Below are 23,362 nucleotides of genomic sequence, written 5' to 3' on the forward strand. Positions count from 1 at the left end.
ATCTATCTATCTATCTATCTATCTATCTATCTATCTATCTATCTATCTATCTATCTATCTATCTACCTAATTTGTCCATCCATCCATCCATCCATCCATCCATCCATCCATCCATCCATCCATCTATCTATCTATCTATCTGTCTATCTATCTAATTTATTCATCCATCCATCCATCCATCTCTCTCTCTCTCTCTCTCTCTCTCTCTCTCTCTCTCTCTCTCTCTCTCTCTCCCTCTCTCTCTCTCTCAAGTTTGCAGACCCCAGGTGAAGCAGTCCTTCTCTACAATATATTCCATGGCTATCTGCCTGCTGCAGACCTCTGAGGAAGGGGAATGTGTCTCCTTCCCAGGTAGCCTCTTGCACTTTAGTACAGCTTTAACTATTAGGACTTTTTTAAAAAACATCAAATTAAATCTACCTCACTGCAATTTCTACTTACCATTCCAACTTCTTACCCCCAGCCCAAGAAAAACAATTCTAGGATGCTGCCTTCCCCCTGAACCACTTATCTTTTCTAGGTTAAACACCCCAAATTCCTCCAACTGATTCTCCTGTGTCACCTAAGGCCATTCACCATTCTGTTTGCCCACCTTTCCCCTGGTGCACCATTCTGCAGGCACCACCCTAGTGGAGGTGAAAGGAGGGAGATTGACCAATCTTTATCCTTTCTTCTGAGACATCCAACCTATCAGAAACCAATCTGTCTGGTTTGAGGTGTCCTGGACTGGACTCTCTGGCTTCACACTTGGGCATATCAGCCAATGTGAGTCTAACTCCTAGAAGGTCCTCATAAGCTACCCATGTGTTTGACTATGGGCCCATGCGCTTACAAAAACATAGGCTGGTTTTGTAGGGGGAACATGAGCAAAGCAGGCTGAAGCACCAAGAAAAGCACACTTTTGACTTCATCTCATGTTGGCAAACTGGAAGTGCCAATCCTTCCTTGGAATAGACAGTGTGGAAAAATGGTACATCAAGCCCTAAGTATAACCAATTCTCTCCAATCTGATTTGAGATTTGGACAGATGTCAGACCTCCAAGCCAACTGCAGGTCCAGATTCATCAGAATGAGTTCCAAGAGGGGAAAAGAGTGGTCTGTTTGTTGGCTTGGGGTGAAGCAAGTTAGACAAGTCCTCATCTCTGCTGATTTCAAGGTTGGTTTGTTGAAATGTAAAGGTATGACCTTGGGAGGTGCCTCCCTACCCTGAAACTTTACATAAGGCTTTGTCTTCAATTCCAAATGACACCAACCTTTAAAACAAGGATACTTAATATAGGGTCCGTGAACTTTGAATAAATTTTTTTTAAACTGTATTTATTGACATAGAATTGGTTTCATTAAAAAAAAATGTGATTCTGAGAAGGGGTCCATAACTTCTTTAGACTAACACCAAATAAAGGTTAGGACCTGCCACTTTAGAGACCGTGGTTGGTCATAGCTTTCTTTTTGAAAGGTCAGCCCTGCGGCAAGAGGTTTGCAATGAGCCAGTAGTAGATGGCCTACTGAACTATATACATTTCCAGCCTTTGCTGTGGTACTGGGTAGATGGCAGAGCACAGGAATTCCAGAGTCATGAAGCATGCTATCCCTTGCATAAGCAATGGCAAAGAGGCATGATCGGGAGGTGGGAGCACAGAGGGACTCCCTTGGACTAAGAGTTGACTGTGACTAGCCCAGTGCAGTCATTTATTACTGGGCCCGTTGTTGGGATTCAGCTGTCTTGGGCACTCAGATCTTTCACCTCAAACTCCTTTACCCCCCAAATTTGTCTGGACTTTCAATTATCCTGACAATAATAAAAACATGTTGGTGAAGCAGGCCTCAGGTTACAATCGCAAATTCTGCCTTCAGTAACGGCCATAAAAACAGAGACCCAAAACATGTTTTTCGCTTTTTTTCAAACATTAGCAACTCATCTGATACTTACTCTAAAGTTGCAGTTTCCTGAAAGCTGACGGCACCCTAGACCACAGGCCCAGAGCTGATATTATATTCAGTAGAATACATATAGGTGCATATGCCCTTGGAAAACTGAAATTACCCACACAGATGTGTAGGGAGTGTCACGATTTTTTTTCTCCATTAAACACCATATTAGTTTTATCCCTCCTCTTAGAGCTGAAAATCTTCAAGTGTAAAAAGATGAAGAGAACTTTCTCCTGGGGCTTTCTGTGGTTTAACCCTGTTCTGAGAGGTCATGTGTAGCATACCACCTCTGCTGGTACAAAGACGGCTGTAAAACAGAATTAGATTTCTCCATCTCCTCCTCTCTCCTAATGCTTTGTCATTCTATCTTAGACTCTCAGAATGGGCTCTTGGACTTTCCTCAGATAGGATGTTAATCACTCCCCAAGCATTGCTCTGGGAACACATGGAATTCAGGTGAATGTAAGCATCCCTCCTTGAAAGAGGAGGGAACTATTCCCCTTTATCTAAAGCAGTCTTCCTTGTTTCTTTCTTTCTTTTTCTTCCTTCCTTCTTTTTTTCTTTCCTTCCTTCTTTCTTTCTTCCTTTCTTTCATTTGTTCTTTCTTCTTTCTCTCCTTCCTTCCCTACCTCCTTCCCTTCTTCCTTTCTTTTTTCTTTTTCTTTCTTTCTTCCTTCCTCCCCTCCTTCCCTCTTTTCTTTCTTTCTTTCCTTCCTTCTTTCTTTCTTCCTTTTTTCTTTGTTTCTTCTTTTCTTTCATTTGTTCTTTCTTTCTTCTTTCCTTCCTTCCCTCCCTCCCTTCTTCCTTTCTTTTTCCTTCTTTCTTTCTTTCTTTCTTTCTTTCTTTTTTCTCTTTCTTCCTTCTTTTCTTCCTTTCTCCCTTTCTTCCTAATTCAATATTTGCTGTGTATTGCATGAAGAAGACTTAGTATAAATATGATGGTATCCCTGCCCTCCCAGATCTTACAATCTAGCATAGTTCACTTGTACTTCAGGGTTCCATGACATCATCTAAGTGGCTCCATCTTGTACTGGTGTAGATCTCAACCCTTCCATGCCTTGGTGGACAGTCTTCATGAGTTGCTGATCAGATAGACACACACACACACACACACACACACACACACAAAGTCACCTGTTAGTAGGTAGAAGTAATGAGCCTCTCCAGACTTAGCTGGGCTGTATCTGATGGCAGGCATTCAGACCACTACTGAGCCCACAATCAAAGCCATACCATTTTGGTAGGACTTCCCCTACTGGACTTCTCCTTGCCAACATGGCCTTTGAGTTTTGACAAGGGATTCATCTACAATGAGACACTGTGAGAGGACTTTAATGGAGGCATAATCTAGTATAAAATTTTACATTGTATTCTGTATCACTATTGCTTGTTTAGACAAGTATATGAGAGATAGAAACAAAGCATTCTAGGGATTCAGGGAAAGAAGAGCTCATGTGAAGGGACTGCACTAGGTGGCCTCTGGGATTTCATCCATGTAAACTCCTTTCACTCACGCTTATCAATACTTTCTCTGCGACATGTAATTCTAGACTAGCATTACTTGGGACACCAAAGAGGTGATTTGGCTTGCCTAGGGTCACACAGCTAGAATGTGTCAGAGGCAGGGCTTGGGTCCCTGTTTCCTGACCCCAAGGTCAATCATCTATCCACTCCTCCATGCTACCTGCCTCTTTCTTCTACACAGAAAAGACACCTAATAAATATTTGTTAAATTGAATTAACAGGGAAGTATTGATAAAGGAGATACCATTTAACCTGAGTCTTGAAGGATGGGTAAATTTCAATAGGTAGAGATGGGGAGGACACAGGACATTAGAGTCTCACTTTTTTGCCCTGGGTCAGCTCATCACTAAAATATTATATTCCATTCTGCCTAAGTTATCCCTCCAAGGAGAAGCAGAAAAGTATTCAGTGTGCAATGTGAGTCAGATATGGGACAGCTATTTATTTCCTACAGTCAAAATAAATGCTAAATGCAAAACACTCCCAAATGTATACTTGAAAGAGACAAACAAATGGTAACCTGAATTAGTTACATTCGGTCAGGGGCTTGATACTTAAAAACGTGAAACAGTTTACGGGATCATTGTTTAGGAATTCATACTTCACCTCACATACACATTGTATTCCTCCATCTGTTTCTTCACAAGCCAGGCTTGTGTCCATCCTTTTGTTATTAGTGTAGCCTGGACTCTTTGCCTTGCCATAAGTCAGCTTTGACCAAAAGGATCCAAGATCTCCAGACCCCCGGAACTCACAAAGTTGCCCTAAACATGGGCACCATCAATCTCCGGTTAGAGTCTGATTCACCTAAGATCAGAAAAAAACAAACACAAGAGATAGTCCCCAGCCTAGATTCAGTCTGGCTTAGGCAAGGCATGTGATTTATCTGCCTTGTACTCACATTGACATGACAGTTGAGGTGGGAGATCGGGTGAGCCACTGCTCTCTTCCCCTTCTGTAAAGTTGCTCAAAATTGTCCTACCCTAAAGAAAGTGCTGAGAGGGAGTCACTCTTTTTAAATACCCACTGAACCATCGACTCTTTCTGATGACTGACTGTTAAAGGCATTGCCTCATCATCTCCAAGTGCCAAGTCTCCTTAGCATAGTGTTTTTAGAATATAACCAATTTTTCTTTTTCTTTTCTTTCTTTCTTTTTCTTTCTTTCTTTCTCTTTCTTTCTTTCTTTCTTTCTTTCTTTCTTCCTTCCTTCCTTCCTTCCTTTCTTTTTCTTTCTTTGTTCCTTCTCCTTCCTTCTTTCCTTCTCTCTCTCTCTTTCTCTCTCTCTTTCTCTTTCTCTCTGTCTCTGTCTCTCTCTCTGTTTCTCTCTTTCTCCCTCTTCCTCTCTCTCTCTCTCTCTCTCTCTCTCTCTCTCATTTATTTCTGACTGCCAACGGCCAACTGCACCTTTTAGTTCCTTTCTTTTTTCAAATTATTTTTATTTTGTTAAATATTTCCCAATTACATGTAAACAAAATTTTAATAATCATTTAAAAATTAGTTCCAAATACTTTCCCTCCTTTCTAACTCTCCCCGCTCTTTGAGGAGGTGAGCAATTTGATATTAATAATAAATGTGAGGTAACTTAGTGGTGCAGTAGATACAGCACTGGGTTAGGAATCAGGAAGACTCATCTTCCTGGATTGAAATCTGGCCTCAGACACTTATTAGTTACATGACCCTGAACAAGTCACTTAATCCTCTTTGCCTCAGTTTCCTTATCTATAAAATGAGCTAGAGAAGGAAATGGCAAACTGCTCCAGTATCTCTGCCAAGAAAACCCCAAATGGTGTCACAAAGAGTTGGACATGACTGAAATGACTGAAAAATAACAACACACATGTGTTGTCATGCAAAACATATTTCCATATAAGTCATGTTGCAAAAGGAAACACAAAATAAAACAATAAAAATAAAGTTTAAAAATTATGCTTTAATCTACATACAGAGTTCATCAGTTCTCTCTTTGGAAATGGATTGAATTTTTCATCACGGATCCTTTGAACTGTTTTGGTTAATTGTCTTGATCCGAGTAGCTAAGTGTTTCACAATTGATCATCCTTACAATATTGTTGTTACTGTGTACAATGTTCTCTTGGTTCTGCTTGCTTCACTTTGTATGGGTTCATATAACTCCAGGTTTTTCTGAAACCATCCTGCTTGTCATTTCTTACAGCGCCATAGTATTCCATCACAATCATGTATCATAACTTGTTCAGCCATTTTTCAATTGATGGGCATCCCCTTGATTTCCTAATTCTTTGCCACCACAAAAAGAACTGCTATAAATATTTTTGTACAAATTGGTCCTTTCCCCTTTTCTTTGATCTCTTTGGGATATAGATCTAATAGTGGTATTGCTGGGTCAAAGAGTATGCACAGTTTTATAGTCCCTTGGCCATAGTTACAAATTGTTCTCCAGAATGGTTGGATCAGTTTGCAACTCCACTGAAAGTCTGTTAGTATCCCAATTTTTTCACAAACCCTCTAGCATTTATCATTTTTGTTTTCTGTCATGTTAGCCAATCTGATGAGTGTGAGTAGTACCACAAAGTTGTTTTAATCTGCATTGCTCTAATCAATAGTGATTTAAAGTATTTTTTCATCAGACTGTACATAGCTTTGATTTCTTTGCCTGAAAACTTCCTGTTCACATAATTTGATTATTGGGGAATTGGGGAATGACTCATAATCTTATGAATTTGACTCACTTCTCTATATGTTTGGGAAATGAGGCCTTTATCAGAGATACTGTAAAAAAAAATTTTCTCACCTTTCTGCTTTCCTTCTAATCTTGGTTGCATTCGTTTTATTTACACAAAAAAAACTTTAATATAATCAAAATTATGCACTTTATCTCTTGTAATGCTGTCTCTTGTTTGGTCACAGATTCTTCCCTTATCCATAGATCTGACAAGTAAACTATTCCATGGTCCCCTAATTTGTTTATGGTATCACCCTTTATGTCTAAATTATGTACCCATTTTGACCTTATCTTGAATATATGGTATAAGATGTTGGTTCTATAACCAGTTTCTATTATACTGTTTTCTAGTTTTCCCAGCAGTTTGTATCAAATAATGAGTTCTTGTCCCAAAAACTTGTGCTTTGGGGTTTATCAAACACTAGATTACCATGGTCATTTACTGCTGTGTCTTGTGTGTACCTAATCTATTCCACTGACCCACCACTCTATTTCTTAGCCAGTACTAGATTGTTTTGATGATTATTGCTTTGTAAAATAGTTTAAAATCTGGAACTGCTAAGCTGCCTTCTTTGACATTTTTTTTCATTGATTGCCTTAATATTCTTGACCTTTTAGTCTTCAGATGAGTTTTGTTACTATTTTTCTAGCTCTATAAGATAATGCTTTGGTAGTTTGATTGGAATGCACTGAGTAAGTAAATTAACTTAGGTAGAGTTCTCATTGTTAGTATATTGGCTTGGTCTACTCATGAGTAATTAATATTTCTCAGTTGTTTAGATCTGTCTTTATTTGTGTGAAAAGTGTTTTGTAATTGTGTTCATAAAATCCCTGGGTTTTTCTTGGCAGGTAGACTCCCAAGTATTTTCTCTTCCTGTTGAGTTTTGTTGGTTATATATAGAAATGCTGGTGATTTATGTTGTTAAGTCCTTTCAGTCACGTCTGACTCTGTGGCCCCATTTGGGATTTTCTTGGCAAAAATACTAGAATCGTTTGCCATGTCCTTCTCCAGCTTATTTTATAGATGAGGAACTGAAGAAAACAAGGTTAAGTGACTTGCCCAGGATCACACAGCTAGTAAAAGTTTGAGACTGGATTTGAATTCAGATCCTCCTGAATCCACTGTGCCACCCAGTTGCCCCATGATTTATAGAAGTTTGTTTTATACCCTGCAACTTTGCTGAAGTTGTTAATTATTTCAGCTGTTTCTTTTTGAACTGATTCTCTAGGATTCTTTAAGAAAATCATTATGTCACCTGCAAAGAGTGATAGTTTTATTTCCTCACTGCCTATATTCATTCCTTCAATTTCTTTTTCTTGTCTTATTGCTGTAGTTAGTATCTCTAGTACAACACTGAATAATAGAGGTGGTAATGGACATCCTTGCTTCACTCCTGATCTTATTGAGAAGGCCTCAAGTTTATCCCCATTACTAAAAACGATTGCTCTTCCTTTCAGATAGATATTACTTATCATTTTAAGAAAGACTCTACAGATTCCTATGCTTTCTAGTGTCTTTAATCAGAATGGGTGTTATATTTTGCCAATGACTTTTTCTGAATCTATTGATATAATCATATGATTTTTGTTGTTTTTGTCATTGATATGGTTAATTACACCGGTAGTTTTCCTAATATGAAACTAGTCTTGCATTCCCTGGTACAAATCCCACCTGGTCATAATGCATAATCTTGGACATATTGCTGCAATCTCCTTTCTAGCATTTTATTTAAAATGTTTACATTGACATTCATTAAAGAAATTGGTCTACAATTTTGTTTCTCTGTTTTTTGTTCTTCCTGGTTTGGCTATCAAAACTATATTTGTGTCATAAAAGGAATTTATAGGACTCCTTCTTTGCCCATTTTTTAAAATAGTCTACATAGTATTGGAATTAGTTCCTCCTCGAATGATAGAATTTGATAGATTTCACTTGTAAATCCATCTGGTCCTGGGGATTTTTTCTTAGGGAGCTCCTTGATGGCTTGTTCAATTTCTTTTTCTAAAATAGGGTTACTGAAGTATTCTATTTCCTCTTGTTAATCTAAGTAGTTTTCAATTTTGTAAATATTCCTCCACTTCGTTTGGAATGTCAGTTTTACTGGGATACAATTGGGCAAAATAACACCTAATAATTGCTTGAATTTCATCTTCATTGGTAGTACATTTATTTTTATGCTGGTGATTTGGTTTTCTTCTCTTTTTTTTAATGGGTTATCTATTTTATTATTTTTGGTCCTAAAACCAGCACTTAGTTTTATTTATTAGTTCAATTTTTCACTCTCCATTTTATTAATCTCTCCTTTGATTTTCAAGATTTCCATTTTCATGTTTCATTGTGGATTTTTAATTTATTCTTTTTCTAGTTTTTTTTTAGTTGTATGCCCAATACATTGATCTGCTCTTTCTCTCTTCTATTGATGTATGCATTTAGACACAAACATTTCCCTTAAGCACTACTTTGGCTGTATCCCACAAATTTTGTAATGTTATTCCATTATTGTTATTCTTTTTAATGAAATTATTGACTGTTTCTATGATTTGTTCTTTGACTCACTCATTCCTTAGGCTTACATTATTTAGTTTCCAATTAACTTTTCATCTATGCTTCCATGGTCCATTATTGAATGTAATTTTCATTGCATTATGGTTTGAAAAGGGTGCATTTAGTATTTCTGCTTCTCTGCATTTTGTGATGAGGTTTTTAATGCCTTGATACATAGTCTATTTTTGTGAAAGGGCCATGTGTAGCTGAGAAAAAGGTATACTTCTTTCTATTTGCATTCAATTTTCTCCAGAAGTCTATCATATTTAACTTTTCTAAGCTTCCATTCATCTCCTTGGCTTCTTTCTTATTTATTTTATGGTTAAATTTACTTAGCTCTGTGAGGGTAAGGTTGAGTTCTCCCAGCAGCATAGTTTTAAAGTCTATTTCCTTCTATAATTAATTTAACTTTTACTTTAAAATTTGGATGATATGCCATTTGGTGCATATGTTTAGTAAGGTGTATGGAGTGTTCTAGGAGGACTAGAGGACTTGCTAAGCCCCTTTCAGGGTTGCTCATCCACCTTTGGTGTCTACCTAACATTTGATTCTTAACTGTGGCTCCAAGAAACTGTAGCACATCCAACGGTCACACTCCAGTAAAACAGTCTTGACAAGACAAGCTAAACCAGGTTGAGAGCAACCAAGAGTCTTCAAACCCATTGGTAAGTTGGGGTAAAGGCATCTACCTCAACCATGTGAAGACTTCCCCTGGTACAATAGGTGGATGTGAACAATTTGTCCCAGGGGCCATGACAGCAGCTGCAGACTGTGGAGCACTTACAGCTTGGTCAGACATCAAAGATCAACCATCTCATTCTGGGCCATTGCCAGTCACCTTGACTTTTATCTTGCTACTGTACTTTGATGACTCTGGAAACTAATGACTTTGTGCAATTCTGCCTCACTTAAATTCAATTCACCCAGGAGTCGAGGCATTACCCCATGATGTCATTATTCCTCTTCAAAAACAAAGGACAAACAACAAATGTTTAGCATTGGTGATTGCGTCATTGTTTATGGTTTCTTTTAGCAAGACGTAGCTACCCTGCTTATCCCTTTTAATTAGTATTTTTGCTTTTGCTTTGCTAAAAATCATGATTGCTGCCCTTGCCTTTTTTACTTCAACTTCAACTGAGATTCTGCTCCAGTCCCTTACTTTTACTCTATGTGTATCTTTCTGTTTCAAGTGTGATTCTTGTAAACAACATATTATTGGATTCTGATTTCTAATCCATTCTGCTATATGCTTCTGTTTTATGGGTGAGTTAATCCCATTCACATTCACAGTAATGATTATTAATTATGCTTTTCCCTCTATCTTATTTTCTTCTGTTTATCCTTCTCTCTCTCTTTCTTTATCCTGTTCCTTCTCTAGAATCTCTTTTGCTTCTGACCACTACCTTCTTTCAACTGCCCTTCTTTTTATCATTCCCTCCCCTCTTTTTTTCTTATCCCATTCTTCTCCTACTTCCCTGTTGGATAAGGTAGAATTCTATTACCACTTGAGTATGTATGTATAGATTCTTTCCATGAACCAATTTAGATGTGAGTGAGGTTCAAGTGTTGCCTGCCCCCATCCTACACCATTTCCTCCTCCACTGTAAAAGCTCTTTCTTGTGTGCCTCTTCTATATGAAAAAGTTTCCCCCATTCTTCCTCTCCCTTTCCCTTTCTCCCAGTGCATCCCTCTTTCTCACCTATCCATTTTTTTTACATCATCCCAACATAATTTACTCACTCCCACACCCTCTTTCTATATAGAATCCTTCTAACTGCCCTAATAATGATAAAGTTCTTACAAGATACAAATAATATCATCTTCTCACATAGGAATGTGAACAGGTTAGCCTTATTGAATCCATTATGATTTCTTTCCTATTTACCTTTTTATGCTTCTCTTAAGTCTCGTATTTGAAAGTCAAATTGTTTATTCAGCTCTGGTCTTTTCATCAGGAATGCTTGAAACTCCTCTATTTCATTGAAGATCTATTTTTTTCCCTTGAAGGATTATTCTCAGTTTTTCTGGGTAGGTTATTCTTGGCTGTAATCCCAGCTTTTTGCCTTCTAGAATATCATATTCTAAGTCCTCTGCTCCTTTAATGTGGTAGCTGCTAAATCTTGTGTGATCTAAGTGACTGCAGCTCCACTGTATTTGAAAGGCTGCTTGAAATATTTTCTCTTTGATCTGGGAGCTCTGGAATTTAGCTAGAACATTTGTGGGAGTTTTCATTTGGGTATCTCCTTTACATGATGATCGATGGATTCTTTCAATTTTTATTTTATCCTCTAGTTCTAGGATATCAGGGCAGTTTTACTGGATAATTTCTTGAAATATGATGTCTAGGCTTTTTCTTTGATCTTAGCTTTCAGGTAATCCTATAATTCTGAAATTATCTTTCCTCAATTATTTTCCAGGTCACTTGTTTTTCCTATGAGATTTTACATTTTTTCCATCCTTTTGACTTTGTTTTATTATTTCTTAATGTTTCATGGAGTCATTAGCTTCCACTTGACCAATTCTAATTTTTAAGGAATTATTTTCTTCAGTGAGCTTTTGTGCTTCTTTTTCCATTTGACCAGTTGTTTTTTTAAAGTGGGTTTTTTTCAGTATTTTTTTTTGCCTCTTTTAACAAAAGCAGTTAATTGTGTTTTTTTAAATAATTTTCTTTTTACTTAATTTTTCCTCTACCCCTCTTATTTGATTTCAAAAATCATATTTAGAAATCTTCCAGGAATTCTTCTTGGGCTTGAGTCCAATTTACAAGTATTTTTTCTTTGAGAATTTGCTTATTGCTGTTTTGATTTGATTATCTTCTTCTGAGTTTGTGTCTTGATCTTCCCTATCACCATAGTAGCTTTTTATGATCAGGTTCTTTTTCTTGTTCTTTGCTAATTTTTCCCACTCTATTTCTTGATTTGGGATTTTTTGTTAGTGTTGGGCTCTATTCCCAGTGTGTATGTGAGGTGAAGGGACACTGTCTCAAGCTTTAGGCACTTTCCACACTGCTGTTTACAGAGCTAGTTCTAGGGGTTTAGCAGTTTTTGGTGCTTCCAAAGTTGTGTGAACTGGGGAGAAGTATGTTCACTGTTCTCTTTGTCTGTACCCTAGTCCTCACCCAGGACCCATCATCCCTTGGATTGCAATCAGTACTACTCCTCAGAGCCCCTTCTTTCTTGGTACCAGAAACAATACTGTTTCTCAGGGTCCCTAATCCTTTGGGACTGGAAGGAATACTGACTTCCCCTCCCCCACCCCATTCTGGACTTTTACTACCTCTCTACTGAAAATGCTCCTTTCCACCCTCAGACTATCACCCAAAAGTGGGTATAGGCAATGGAGTTGCCAGACAGCATCTAGTCCTAAGTCCAGTGCTAGCACAGGGGTACCCTGTGATCTCTTTCTGACCAGTTGCCTAGTGCTCTTACCATGTTTGACTTGAGAATTCCCAAAGCTGCCGATGCTTCTGTTGCCACCATCTGGTTCAACTACTGGTGTTCCATCCACATGAGCTCCACAACAGCGTCTACTCCTACGTCACAGATCTCTCTTTCTGACCTTCTGTTGTTGTGGGCTGGAAGAATTTCTCACTCTGACATTTTCTTAATTCTTCTTCCACTCCAGAATTTGAATTAAGACATTATTCTAAAGTTGTTTAGAGGGGAATGTTGGTAGAGCTCATCTGAGTGCTTTCTGTACTCCACCATCTTGGTACTGCCCCTGGAAGTGTCTTAACTCTTTCCTTAAATAAAGTGTTCATGAACTAAAATTGTGAGCCTTCTGGATAATTTACAAGCCTATCACACTTCTTACCATTATTTCTTTTTTATAACATATCTTTTCTTTAATTAAATTTATTAAAAAAACAACAATCTAAATTCTCTCCCTCCCATTTCCCCTCTACTATTAGGAAAAAGAAAAAGAAAGAAAAAATAGCTACTATGCATTATCAAGTAAAATAAATTCTTACATTTTGGGTCATGTCCAAAAAAATTATTGGCATATCTTTTCATCATTCTCTCCTATGCCAATGTTTTTGTTGAGGTCACTGAGTAGTAAAACCCACGTTAATTTAATATGGAAAGTTTTAGCATCTTCTTCATAGACTCTTCCTATTCCATTATCCCCTGTCATAGATACTACCTTCACTGAAGCACATAGGTGGCATAACAGGAAGAGAGCAGGACTTAGAGTCAGAAAGACCTGAGTTCAAATTCCAATCCTGCCTCAGATACTTACTAGCTATGTGACCCTGGGTAAATCATTTAAACTTTCTGGGCTTCAGTTTTCCCATTTTTAAAATAGGGATAATAATATCTCTTATGTTTAGGGTTGTTGTGAGAGCCAAAAGAAATTACAGATGTGTGTTTTGCAAACCTTAAAGCACAACATAAATGTTAATCATTACTTTTATAAATGCTTATCACAAGCACTGAAATAAGAGATGACAAAGTATCTCATAAAATGATGTCTTGCTGTCTATTTTTATTTTTTTCAATAAAGAAGAATATATCTTCTCCTTTTTTCTCCACTGGAAAAAAGAAAAAAAAAATCTTTGTAACAAAAATATATAATCAAGCAAAATAATTTCCATTGGCCATGGAAATTCCATTGGCCATGTCTAAAATATATATGTCTCATTTTTCATCCTGATTCTATCACCTTTCTTTCAGAAGATAAGTAGCAATCCCTTCCCCTAGAGTAGAAAAAAAAAAAACAGAACCGTTTCTCAGGCCCCCTGGTCTTTGATATGAGAAGGTCCTAAGGTCTCTCTTCCTACAATGTCTCTCATTAGATGTCATGTGCAAAGGAGTCATGTCACTCGGGCACAACCCAGGAACAAAGACGGGCTACACTCTCTCCTGGTTATGTGGTCAATTGAAAAAAGACTTCCCCTATATACATGTAAGCTGGAGCCAGTTACAGAATGTCTACATGTGTTCCACCATCTCTCCAAGTCATTTCCTTTCATGCAATCACAGCTCTACTGGAAGTGGACTCCATTGGCTCTCTATATAAAGAAGTTGCATTATCTGAGCACAACCACGCACTCTGCACATGCACCAGACCACATTAGATATTCATAGAATAAACGTAAAGAAAATACAAGGTATCTAAATAGAAAAAAAATTAGGGAGGGAAGTCAGGAGCTATACAGGAGAACAGGGAAGGCTTTTTATAGATATTGGGACTTGAAGAAAGAAAGATATTCCATGAGATGGAGGTGAAGAGGTAATGCCATCCAGGCATGGGCACAACCAGTGCAAAGATATGGAGACTGGAGATAGGGTACCATTTGTTAGGAACAGAGAGAAAGTCAGTTTGACTAAACTATAGATTGTTGGAAGAAAATCAATGTATAATGAGTCTGAAAAGATAGGTGGGGCCAGGTTGTGAAGGGCTATAAAAGATAAAGAGAGAGATTTCTATTTTATCTTCGAGGCAATAGGGAGCCACTGGAGTTTATAGAGTAGTGTAGCAACACGGTTAGTAAAGTGCGTAAAGAAAGTCACCATACTATACTTCCTCTCACAGAGGAGTTAGAAGCTAAGCAAGAAATGCTGAAACAGGCGAGTGTGCTAGCAGACATTCCTCCTCCCATCTGTGGGTTGGTTTGCCTTTCTGCCTCTAGGGGCCCAATAACATGTGAAATAGGGAACACATCCTATCTCGGCTCTTAAGTCCTCTTGATGCCCCTTGAAATGAGGCCATAACAACATCATCACTCTAATTAATATCAACACAGAAGAACAATGAATGTTCTAGTGGGGGGGAGTGGAAGGGGGCTTCACAGGAGCCAGCTCCCCAAACTATTCCTCCTGTTATCACTCTCAGCGGGGCAGTACTTTATCATTGGGGGTGGGGAGGGGGGACTTTCCTCTCAAGCAAAGATTCCCTGCCTTTTGCCCAGATGCAGAGTCAGGGAGAGACATCTGTGTACCGTATGTATTTCAAAAGGCTCCAAAGAGAAACATGAACTTGGAGAGGAAGATACTGGGAGTAGTGCCCTCATGATCTTCCATATTTTTCCTTGACATTTTCATGACAGAATCCATGTAGGACATCATAAAAAATATAATGCATGTTTACTGGAAGCTTTATAGCTCTATAAAACACAAACAAACAGCATTTGAGATCAAAGTAGCCTAAAAAACAGAAGTGTTGGCTTCTGGAACAAAAACTAATAAATCTTATCATTTATTTCAGGTTGAAAAAGAAGAATTCCTGGCCTCAAAACCTTCCCATTTCTTGGCAGGAGGAAGGACTATAGATGTACATCATTAGCAATTATTTCATAGTTCCATCATACTTGATAGACAAAATAAAGATTACCCTTTGGTATTAGCCTCTGATTCAACTTGTAATAAGCCATTAGACCTAGGTGTCCCTGGATAGTCTGATCTCAAAGATGTGCACAGCTCTTTCATGAAGGCTGTCAGTGTGTTCATTTTGTGATGGAGCTGATGCTAGTGATTTAGCCTGGCACCATTAAATCAGCCTTGGGAAAAGAAAAATAGAAGGAAGGGAGAGAAGAAGAAAGGGAGGAGGGGAGGAAGAAAAGAAGGGAGATGGGGAGAGGGAGGGAAGGATAGAAAAGGAAGGGAAGAAGGAGGGAAGGAGGGAAAGAAGTAGGGGAAGAAGGAAAGAGGGAAGGAGGGAGGGAAAGAAAGAGGGAGAGAGGGAAGGAAGGAGGGAGGGTAGGAAGGAGGGAGGGTAGAAAGGAGAGAAGGAAGGGAGAAGGGAAGGAAAAAAGGAAGGAAAGCAAAGATGAGGAGAAAGAGTATTCCAATAATGGGGGACAGTTGGTGAAAATGCCCAGAGATGAGAGATGAAGTGTCTTGTGGGAGGCACAGGAAGGAGGCCAGTATCACTGGATATCAGAGTATGTAAAGGGGAGTAAGTTATAAGAAGACTGGAAAGATAGGACAGGACAATGTTGTGACAGGCTTTAAAAGCCAACAGAAGATTTTATATTTGATCCTGGAGGTAATAGGGAGTCACTGGTAATAGGGGAATGACATGATCACAGTTGGCTATAGGAAGATCAGTTTGAGAACTGAGTGGAGATTGGACTGAATTGGGAATAAGACTTTAAGCAGGGAGAGCTCCCAGCAGACTATCGCCATAAACCAGGTGGGAGATAATGGTGGCCACCGCAGCAGGAGAGAATGGGGTATATATGAGAGATGTTCCAAAGGCAAAATCACTAGGACTTGGCAACATATTGAATATGGGGGATGGAGGACGACTCCTAGGTTTTGAGTTTGGATGACTGGGAGGATGGTGCTACTCTCGATGGTCATTTGAAAGGAAAGATTGTGAGTTCAGGGAGGAAGGGAGAAAGGAAGGAAGAACACCAGCAAGAGCCAGCACCCCTCAGACTGGCTTGTTATGGCCAGACACATTATTGTAGATGCAGCCCCTCCTGTCTAAAGCATCAAAAGAAGGAGCAGATCTGTTTGTCCCAGACCTCCCCTTCCAACCAAATGCTTCCGAGCCTGAGCTGATCCACTCATACCATCACCCCCGGAGTATTTACTGGCCTTACAGTGTTTCATAGACTGAACATCAGAGATGTGGGTTGAGTATATAAACAGCTCCCGGCCCTCCATCTGTTCCTTTTCCTCAGTTTTCTTTCTTTTTGAACACGAGACTCCATCGATTTGCATTTATTCCCGAACTACAACCTAGGGGCCATGGCTGGTCTAATTTTCCTTCATAATCCACCCCAAATTCTGAAATTTGACCTGCTGGGGCCTTCATGAAGGTTCTCATCATCAACTCAGTGGAACAATCCAGTGGAACTGATATGAAATTGTGGGCTATGATTTCCAGTCTCTGCAAATGAGATGCAAGTAAGCCCACCTGAAGGGAAATAGGTTTGGTTAACTCTCTTTTTACAAGAATGTACCAACAAAAGTCTCTTGCCTTATTCCATATTTCATCAAATCAGAGAATATTTGAATTGGAAAGGTCCTCAGATCCTTAGTCCAACCTTCTTCTACATTTGAAATCATTCCTTCAAATATAAAAAGGGGCAGCACATCTCATTTTTTAAAATATATTTTGTTTCATTATTTCCAAATTACATGACATTTTTTAAACATTCATCTTTTAAAATTTTGAGTTCCAAATTCTCTCCCTCCTTCCCGACCACCCCGCCCCCTGCATCCATTCAGAAGACAAGCAACAGGATATGATTACACATGGTAGCACATCCTTTGTAAGGAGAATGCAAGCTACTTGAGGGCAGGGCTGTCCCAATTTTTCTTTATAGCCTCCTCACCTAGCACAAAGTAGGGACTTCATGTGTTTTGATTGATTGATGAATGGATTGATCATATCTCAAATTGTGCATCTCATTTTTCTCATCAGAGTGTTGGGCCCAGAGTCAGGAAGATCTGAGTTCAAATCTGGCCTCAGACCCCTACTAGCTGTGTGACCCTAGACAAGTCACTTCACCCTGTTTGTCTATTTCCTCATCTGTAAAATGAGTTGAAGAAGGAAATGGCAAACTACTCCAGCATCTTTGCCAAGAAAACCCCAAAAAGGGGGTCACAAAGAGTTGGACAGGACTGAAACAATTGAACAACAGAGACAAATCTTTCTCCAAAAGCCTAGTTCCTCCACTTGATTACAACCTTTCTGTTAGTGACTCCATCAGCCATGATGTTTCCAATGTTTACAGCATTGGTTGGGTATTTTTTTATTCTTTCTTCTCAAATCCCTCTGCCAGCCAATTGGTCATCAAATGTCATCCATTCTGACCTCTGTATCATTTCTCACATCTGTCCTCTGGTAGGTTTAGATTCAAAAGTTCCAGATTCAAATCCTGACTCAAATACTACATGTGTGACCTTTGGCAAGATCCTTAACTGGAGCATCAATTAAATAAAGAGGTTGGATTTAATGACCTCCAAGGTGCTTCTCAAATTAGGATCCTGAGCAATTTACTCAATGTCAGTTGATTAGGAAGAAGAATGAATTACTGTTTGAGCATTAGAAGGCACCTCAAGATCATCTCATCTAGCCTAGGTGGTTTGGGACCCTGTGGTCTTTATACTGCAATAGAGAGCCTTGGCAAAAAAGATAACACCAGGCTTTTTATTTTCCACTGATGTTTGGAAGTGTTGCTGCATAAGAAGGGAGAGCAGGAATGATACTGATCCACCTGGAATGAAGAGAGGGTAGGAGACTGAGGAGGGAGGTTATAAGATAGAAGGAGAGAGAGGGTGAACAGTCTGCCATTAGCGATTAGTGGTCTTTGTGACCATTCCTGAGCCAACATCTAGTTCCCTTCACTCCCTCTGAAGGAATGTTAATTTTCTTTTAGTTCCATCAAATTTTCCATCCTGGGGCAAAGCTCCAGTGGCCCCAAACTAGTTATATCTCTGAGGTCACTTACCTTTCTGAGTCACATTTTCCCCACATGTAAAATGGGGATGAAAGTACTTAAAAGACTAAATTCAGATAGAGTAGAGAAGAAAGCATTTTGTAAACTTTGCCCAGGGTCACATAGCTAATAAGTGCCTGAGGCCAGATTTGAACCCAGGAAGATGAGTCTTCTTGATTCTAAGCCCAGTGCTTTATCCAATGTTCCACCTAACTGCCGCTATTGATGCAGTATACATTAGCATATACCTGACAAATGGTCATCCAGTCTTTGCTTGAGAATCTAAGACAAGCAAATTCTTTACCTCCCAACTTTCCCATTTCTTTTGAGGCTACTGATATTTTTTTAGGAGTCAACCCTAAATGGGGTCACAAAAGAATCAATGTTGGCTCTTTGCTTCACTCACCACCAATGTTTTATCTTTTGTCAAGCCTTCTTCATTCCATCTTCTCAGTCTCTCTCTTACTCTCTTACCAGTCACATCACAATGAAAGGGCATTCATTTAGACCCTCATCACCTTTCACTTGAATGATTACAATACAGTCATATCTCATTTTATTGTGCTTCACTTCAGATATTGCATTTTTTATGAATTAAATATTTGTGGCAACCTTGCATTGAGCAAGTCTATTGGTACCTTTTTTTCCAGCAGCATGTGCTCTCATTGTTTCTCTGCATCAGATGTGGCTCAATCTCATAATATTTCAGACTTTTCATCATTATTATACCTGTGATGGTGATCTGCAATCAGTGATCTTTGAAGTTACTATTGTAGTTGTTTTGGGGCACCATGAACTGCGTCCATATAAGACAGCAAACTTCATTGTTTTGGGTGTTCTGACTGTTCCACCCACCTACCATTCTCCAATCTCTCCCCCTTTTCTAGTATCTCTTTATTCTGAGACACAACAATATTGATGAATATTACATAAACTTAGTCGATAAAGCAGTGACAGGGTTTGAGACGATTGACTTCTATTTTGAAAGAAGTTCTACCATGGGTAAAATACTATCAAATGCATTACATGCTACAGGGAAATTTTTTGTGAAAGGAAGAGTCAATCAATGCCCCAAACTCCCTCATTGCCTTGTGTAAGAAATTGCCACAGCCACCCCAGCCTTCAGCAACCACCACTCTGATCTGTCAGCAGCTATCAACATCAAGGCAAGACCCTCCACCAGCAAAAAAGATTATGCTTAGCTGGAGGTTCAGATAATGGTTAGCATTTTTTAGCAATAAAGTATTTTTAATTAAAGTAAGCACATTGCTTTTTTTAGACATAATACTATTGCACACTTAATAGACTGAAGTATAGTGTAAACATAACTTTTATATGCACTAGGAAACCAAATAATTTGTATGATTTGCTTTACTGCAATATTTGCTTTATGGCAATGATCTGGAACTGAATCCACAATGTCTCCAAGGTATGCCTTTAGTCTTTCTAATTTGTCCTTCTGCATCCATACTCCTGTTCTCTAACCTGTCCTCCATACAACTACCAAATTTACAATCATTCTTAAAGCCTGGATCTGACTATGTCACACTCCTGCTCAAGAAATTTCATTGACTCCCTATTTCCTCGGGGATAAAATCAATTCTGCCTGACATTCAGATCCCTTTATAACTTGGGTCCAATCAGCTTTATTACCTATTACTCCTTCCAACAATCTCTGCTTTCTAGCCAAACTGACTTATTTACTATTTCCTCCTTTGTAATCTAATGTCCTATCTCTCCATATTTGAATAGGCTATTCTTCCAATGCTTGAAATGCTTTCCTTCCTTTCCTTGGTATCGTGGAACATCTATCCCTTTCAAGAGTCAGTTCAGGTGTGATCTCTTATAAGAGACCTTTCTTCATATCCAAGTTATTTGTGCCCTATCCTCAAATTATCTGTACTTATTTTGTATTTTTAAATCCATGTATATGTTGCATGACCCAGATAGAATGTAAGCTCCATGAGGGCAGGGACTGTTTTTTTTTTTTTTTATCTCCTAAGCCAAACATAATGCCTGGCAGATAATAGACACCTGATAAGTTCTTGCTAAACTGAATTGAACTGAATTGAATGCTGTCTTTTCCACATTTGGACAGAACTGATCGTTGGAGATTTTTCCCTTACATCAAACTTAAATAATCTTCTTCAAACTTTCCACCCATCGGTCCTGGTGCTGGCCCTAGAGCCAAGCAGATCAAGTCAAATTCTTCTTCCATTTGGCCCCCTTTCAAATTCTTGATAACAGCTATCACTTTCCCCCAAAGTCTTTTCTTCTCCAGTCTAATAAGCATTCCAAGTTTCTTCAGTTGATCCTCTTGTGATGTGCATTGGAGGCCCTTGACAATCCTGGTTGCCTGACATCCTCCACCTTATCCATTTTTTTCCTAAACTGTTTTACCCACACCAAACAGGATCCTAAAGATAACTAGGGCATCATACCAAGGTTTTATCATCTTATTCCTGGAAGATATCTGTGATTCTGTTAATTATTCCCACAATGACACTAGTTTTCTCAGTTGCTGTATCACATCTTTGACTCATCCTGAGCTTGAGGTGACTAAAACCCTAAGATCTTTCTCAACTAGCCATTCCATGCCTCCCCCATCTTGCACTTGTGAATTCAACTTTTTGAACCTGTGTGATATTTTACATTCATGTCTATTACATTTAATTTTACTTGATCCAGCCCAATGTTCTAGCTGGGTGGTACAGTGGATGGAGTGCAATCAGGAAAACTCATCTTCATGAGTTCAAATCCAGCCTCAGACACTTACTAGCTGGGTGACTCTGAGCAAGTCACTTCACCCTGTTTACCTCAATTTCCTCATCTATAAAATGAGCTGGAGAAGGAAGTAGAAAACCATTCCAGTATCTTTGCTGAGAAAACCCCAAACAGGGCCATGGAGAGTCAAATACAACTGAAATGACAGAACAATGTTCTAGCCCAGAAAGTTTTTTGGATCTTTGTTCTACCATTCTGTTTGTTAGTTTTCCTTCCCAGCTTTGTGTCATATGGAAATTTTATAAGTATGCCATTATATGTCTATCCAAGGAATTGATACAAAAGCTATATGACAGAGGGGAAAGTATAGATACCTGGGGCACTACACTGGAGACCTCCTCCAAAACTGACATGAAACATTACTGAATACTTTTTAACTCTGATTACTTTCACTGGCTATCTGCCATGCCTGGAATACTCTTCTACCAAAACTAAGCTTCCTGGCTTCCCTGGCTTTCTTTTAAGTCTCAGCTAAAAATCCCATTTTCTGCAAGAAGCCTTTCCCAGTCCTTCTTAATTTTAGTCCTTTCTCTCTAAGATTATTTTCTATTAATCCTATCTATGTCTTTTGGGCACATAGTGGTTTTCATGTTTTCTCCTCTATTAGACTGTGAGCTCCTTGGGGGAGGTACTGTTTATTTTGCCTCTCTTTGTATCCCTAGGGCTTAGCACTGTGCCTGTCACATAGTAGACACTTACTAAATATTTATTGAATGACTGAAATTGAACATTCAACCATTTCAGAATCTATTCATTGTACCATTGTCTAGTTTACATCCCTCCATCTTTTCTGCAAGAATAGCATGAGGGATTTTGCTAAAAATCTATGACATTTTCCTGATCTGCCAGTATAGCAATTTTGTCTAAAAAGGAAGTAAGTTCTGTCATGATTTGTCTTTAATGAAGGTATGTTGGCTTTAGATACTCACTTAACCATCCCCTTAATAAAATATTCTTGAATTTTCCCTGCAATTGAAATCAAACCAATGGGTCTATACATATATATATATATATATATATACATATATTCTTCTCTTCCCTTTCTTGGAAATTAGGACATTGACCTTTTTCCAGTTAGTCAACAAGCCTTTGTTTAAGTCCTTTCTGTATTCCAGGTACTATGTGCTAAGTGCTGGGAATACAAGGAAAGGCAAAAATACAGGGTTCCTACACTTAGGAAGCATGCATTCTAATGGAGAACACAATATGTAAATAATTCAATACATACTAGTTGTATACAGAGCAGATGAAAGTAGGATTAGGATTAGGAGAAGACATGAGCAGCGAGGGGGACAAAAAGTAGACAACTCCATTTCCATTCAAGCAAATCAGGGTGGTTTTCTGATTTCCAGAAGCATTATTCTGCAGTCTACAGATGGGAATGAATGAGGTAAATGGTAGGAGTAATTCAAGGTTAGGACTGGTAATGGGTGATTGATAATAAGAGAAGGGGGGAAGGGAATCAAGATGAAAGATATTGTGGAGTTGAGTTGGCCCATCAAAGAGTTCAGATAGATGAAGGAGGAGAGTACAGCCAATGTAAGAGTGATTGGGAAACAATTGAGGAGTGGAGAAAATGGAAGTCATGATGATGATGAACAAGGTTAGGAGTTATATTAAGAGCTCATGAACACAAGTGGAATACCTGTAATGTATGGCAAGGTCAAGATGTGATTATCTCTGCATGTAGCCAAGGTAGAATGGAGGAATAGGTCACAAGGATGGAGTAAGTTAAAGTAATGGAGCATTAAATTATTTAAGGTGGTTTCAATATGCATATTGAGTGTGAAAGTAGGAAATGGGAAGAAGAGGAAGATTATGAACTAGGCATTGGACTCATTGAAGAAGAGAGGAGAATATCCTGGGTGGGGTGGTAGTGGGGGAGGTCCTATTAAAACAGCCACCAGGCTCTTATTATCCCTAGGTCCAGTGATCCATCCACTGTACTACCTAGCTGCCACTGGTATTAAGGAGGACCAGGAAAGACCACATTCAGGACATAGAGCTGAACTGTGAAGAAAACTGCATTTTAGATTAAATTTAGATCTTAAGAGGTGGAGGTGAGGTGGAGTGCATTTCAGGAATGGGAGATGCTCTAGGGAAAAGCACCAATCAGCAGACTTTAGAGGTCCATCTGATAAAGAGTTCTAATAATTCTGTTGGATTTATTAAGCACTTATGCCAATCATTATGCTAAGTACTGGAGGTACATGTAGAAGCAAAAAAGAGAGAGAGAGAGAGAGAGAGAGAGCCCTTTCCCTCAAGGAGTTTATATTCTAATAGGGGAAGACAATACATAAAAGGAGAGTAAATGATGGAGAGAGAAAACCAGAGAGTCAGGGGCTACTTAGAGAGGAATGTAAGAGTGAGCATAGATGGCCTGGGGCAGAAGTGGTTGTGGAGGGGGTGGGGGGGGGCAGGGCCCTTCCTTTAAATGGAGGTTCTGAAAAGAAACAACCACCCAGGAAAAAAGGGACACAGATG

This window comes from Vombatus ursinus, unplaced genomic scaffold (genome assembly GCF_900497805.2).
Source record: "Vombatus ursinus unplaced genomic scaffold, bare-nosed wombat genome assembly UNPS02014932.1, whole genome shotgun sequence".
Lineage (NCBI taxonomy): Eukaryota > Metazoa > Chordata > Mammalia > Diprotodontia > Vombatidae > Vombatus > Vombatus ursinus.